The sequence below is a fragment of the Cnephaeus nilssonii genome (genome assembly GCF_951640355.1).
Source record: "Cnephaeus nilssonii genome assembly, chromosome: 14".
Taxonomy (NCBI): domain Eukaryota; kingdom Metazoa; phylum Chordata; class Mammalia; order Chiroptera; family Vespertilionidae; genus Cnephaeus; species Cnephaeus nilssonii.
In genome coordinates this window covers 71295117-71300032 of record NC_137085.1, presented here as the reverse complement: position 1 = coordinate 71300032, position 4916 = coordinate 71295117, and positions in this window count along the sequence as shown.

Here is a 4916-nt window from a genome sequence, read left to right as displayed (position 1 = left end):
ACAATTTACAATAGCTAAAATCTGGAAACAACCCAAATGCCCATCAGTAGAGGAATGGATAAAAAAACTGTGGCACATTTACACAATGGAATGCTATGCCTCTGTAAAAAAAGGAGAATCTCTTAACCTTTGAGACAGCATGGAGGAACCTGGAGAGTATTATGCTAAGTGAAATAGGCCAGTCAGAGAAAGACAAGTATTACATGATCTCACTCCTATAAGAATCTATTCAACAGAATAATCTGACAAACAAAATAGATCCAGACACATGGAATCTTGCAACAGATTGAGGATTCTTAGACGAAAGGGAGGGTGGGAAAGATCAACCAAAAAACTTATATGCATATATACATAAACCCATGGACACAGAAAACACTGGGGTGAAGGCCTGGGAGCGGGTAAGAGTGGGGAGGAGAGGGTTAATGGAGGCTTAATGAAGGGGAAAGAAGGACATCTGTGATATTTTCAACAATAAATTGAAAAAATTAATTGATTTAATTTAAAATTCATCAGCTAGAGGGCTCTAACAAAAACACCATGGACTTGGTTGCTTATAAACAAGAGCAATTTGTTTATCACCATTCCAGAGGCTGGAAGTCCATGATAAGAGTGCCTGCATGGTCAGCTTCTGGTGTCTGGTAAAGGCCCCCTTCCTGGCTCATGGACAACCCTCTCCTTTAATGTGTGCTCACATGGTAGAAGGGGTAAGAGAGGTCTCATTTATAAGGGCATTAATACCATTGGTAAGATAGTGAATGATCCACATGACTGAGTGACTCTTATGTCCTAACAGTAGGCCTGATGCACGAAATCGTGCAAGGGGCTCGGCCCTCGTAGCTGTGGCGGCTGCTTCAGCCCTCACAGCCCCGGCTTCATCTGGAAGGTCGTCCAGAAGGACGTCCAGAAGGTCGTTGGGCTGTCCAGTCTAATTAGCATATTATGCTTTTATTATTATAGATCATCCCAAAGGTCCCACCTGCAAATAGCATAACATTGGAGATTAGAGTCAACATAGGAATTTTGCAGGGGACAGTCAGTCTATGACAGGGACCATGCTCACCCACTCAGCACTTTTACCTCCAGGCACCTGTCCTACAAAAATAACTGACATGAAAACATTTACTGTGAAGCTACTGAAGCTTCAGTCTGCTCATTTGTGTGGACCCCTGCAGCTTTATATTTTTTATTTCATAATCATATTTCTAAAGAGGACTCCAATATTACATAAGCTGTAGTAACCGTAAAAACTGGATCTCCCACAGACTTGCACAGTGTACACAAAGATGTCAAGTACAGGTATGATAACTATTTAACAAAGTCTACATACTTAGAAATAGTGGGAATTTTAAGTATCACCCAAGGTTTTCTGGCCTCAGCACTATTAACTTTTGAGCTCAATAATAAGGTTCAAAATTTTTTGAAACAGGGTCTGTGTTTTGCATTATAAGGTGCTCAGTGGCATTCCTGGCCTCTACCAATTAAATGTCAGTAGCCCACACACCTCTCCAGCTGTGACGTTTATATTGTTTCTAGATGTCCTTAGATACACACCAGGGGGCAAAATGCCCCCTCTCCTGAGACTATAGCCATACTAAGACAGACGATGCAGCCATTTAAAAGGAATGCCATCATCATTTAAGTCTTGATGTAGAAAGAAAACTTAAACATACAGATTATGTGACAAAAGCAAGTTGTAGATTTATATAATGGTATGAGTCCACTCAAAAAGAAGAATACATCTATGTGTGAGCACACACATTTGCATGCATATGATTGACAAGCACTGGAAAGATGCACAACAAAAGGTTAACAGTGGGCATTTAGGGAGAGGAGTGAGATGGGGCAGGGTGAGAGGAAATGGTGGTGGAGAGAAAACTTTCATGTCTAAACACATCTCTAAAGACAGGGTGCTCTTTCAATCTTTTAGGCCAGTAAAGTCTTTAAGTCAATCCTTTACTCCTTAGAAAATTAAAGCAACTTATTTCCCAAAAGGAATAAAAATTATGGTACATACTTTTTAATTTATGCTCCAGCCAACAGAGTATAAGGGTTCCTGTTTCCACAATGCTCACTAACATTGGGTGTCATCACTCTCCATCATCAAATACCTGAACAAATTTATTATTATTTACTTTGTATTTCTTTAATAATCAGGTTGGTTGGGATTTCAAATAGCTATTCACTATCTGAATTTCTTCTAAGAGCTGCCTATTCACACCTTTGCCCATGTATATTGCCCATTGTTCTTAGTTGACTTATATTTTGCTGATTGACATTAACCTTTTATTGGTCACATATGTGACATATATATTGTCAACCAAAGGTCACAGTCACCAATTCAATGCCAACAGGAATCCCCAATTTGGAATGCAGTTCAAAAAGTCTTGTAAAAAAATGACATTTATATTAGAAAAATAAATTCAAGGAAGGCAAGATGAAAAAAATGGAAAATGATAATGAGCAATGGATCTTGTAATCAGAAATGATGTATGCTCTAAGGGGAAAATCTAATAGAAGCAAAGAAATGAAAATAATAAATTATCTGGATTTGGAAGAAGGATGTTTGTGGCTAGGGAGGAGAAAGCATTCGCAGTTCTTGTCTTGGGGAGGAAGGGAGGGAATTGGCAAGGAAAAGGGCAGTGAGGGCTCCAGTCGGTGGAGAAGGAGTGGAAGGAGGCAGTGATGCTTGAAAATGGCCGAGGAGAGCAAGCTGTGTATCTGGTGCCGGGCCATATGTGGGCCCTGCCTCTACTACACAGCTCTTCCTGTCCCTGTCCCACCTTCCAGCCGGAGGAGTCTTGGAGGGTCTCTGACCTGAGCACATAGTCTATTTTTTTCTTTTCCTTTTTCTCCTTCTTTATCAGTAGGGGAATGAATGATGGGACCCCATGTGCCCTGGGGCAGAGTCACACACTTTCTTGAAACTGAGCATTTCTTTTGAGTAAGAGCTGGAGAGCTGAACAGCTTAGGTTCAAATCCCAAATTTTCCACTTCCTAGCCATGTGACCTCACCTCTTTATGCCCCTGTTCTCCCAATGCAGTTCAATAGAAAAGAAAACCAAAATTTAAACATCCAAATACTTGGAGATTAAAACTTCAGTAGAATTAAATTTGCACAATTAATGATTTGGGACACTTCAGCAAGTTATTAATTGTGCAAAATTCCATGTCAGTAGCTTTAAGTATTTATAGAATCACTCTACACCAAGTGGAATAACATCATGTAAGAAGTATTTGGATAACTGTTCTCTTGTAATCTTGCTAATGGTTTAAAGTGGTCGGCAAACTCATTAGTCAACACAGCCAAATATCAATAGTGCAACGATTGAAATTTCTTTTGAGAGCCAAATTTTTTAAACTTAAACATCTTCTAACACCACTTCTTCAAAATAGACTTGCCCAGGCTGTGGTATTTTGTGGAAGAGCGACATTCAAGGGGCCAAAGAGCCGCATGTGGCTTGCGAGCCACTCTTTGCAGACCACGGGTTTTAACAAAGACTGAGGAATCCCATGTAACAGAAATAACCTTCAAGACTTTTGGAATATCAGTGATAAACAGGGAGGGAAAGTAGGGAGAGGGAGCGAGAGGGGGAAGGAGAAGTGGGGAGGGGAAGTGAAAGGAGAGGGGAGGGGTGAGGAGAGAGAAGGGGAGAAGGGAAGGGAGGGGAGGGGAAGGAAAAGAAACTCTCATGTCTTAATCTGTCATCTGCTGGTTATTCAGTTTCACTCTATTTTCTTAGCAGGATACATGTGTACACTGTATATGAAATTTCACTTCTATTGCTTTTGTTGTGGGACATACCCTGCAATATGGTTTCAGAATTAATTCCTCTCTTTACTTATAAAAAAGAAAAATTCTTGCCCTGGCCAGTGTGGCCCAGTTGTTTGGAGCTTCATCCCATGCACCAAAAGGTGGCAGGTTCCATTCCTGGTCAGGGCACCTACCCAGGTTGCATGTGGGATTCCATCCCTCATTGAGGCACTTGTGGGAAGCAAGCAATTGGTGTTTCTCATAACACACACACACACACACACACACACACACACACACACACACACTCATTCGCTCTTGCCCTGGCTCTTACTCTCCCTCTCAAATCAATGAAACATATATCCTATGGTGAGGATAAAAGAAAATGTCATCTGTAGAATTTGGTTCTCCTATTAAAGTAGGAATACAGTTTAAGGTGAACATGCTTATTAAACTACTTTTATACATTCAATATTCAATATTAACACTACAAGAAGATAAAATCTGAGCATTAATATTAGTGAGCTGTCATGTGTACCCTAAATTATAGATGTATAACCCACTAAACCAAGTGATGGGTATGCAACTAGTAGAATAGGAGAAGTATTTGATGAAAAGCAGAGCTATTGTTGTTACCAGAGGAGTGAGTATTCTAAGTGTTTTTGCTCAGAAGGACATGTCCTCCTCTGCAATAGGGTAAGGCCCACTCTAAAATGAGAAGTTGATCTCACTTGGATGCGTTTTATTGAAAACCACTCATGGAAGGTCAACGCCTGCTCCAGCTGGGAGAGGACTAGGCAGACGTGATATGTCATCACCAGATCCCTTCAAGGATTAATGGCTCAAAGAACAAGATGCCTTTCTAAGTCTCCCTGTAATGTTACACCCAAGAGTGACTTGTCCCACCATTCCGGTCCCACCCAGGGGCAGACAGTGGCTTTTCACAAGTGTCAGACGGACAGGGCACATGTATAATCCCGCATGTTCTAAATCATCTCTCTTGTCTCAGGCCAAGTCATAGCACTCATGGGACCTGCCAAACAGAAGCTGGCCTGCCCTGGGGCAGGCGGGGCAGCAAAAGATGCTTAGAGCATCTCTCACCACCAGGGAAGGCTGCAATGTCCCTGGAAAGGTACTGTCTCATTCTGCTACTAATTTGGTTCAA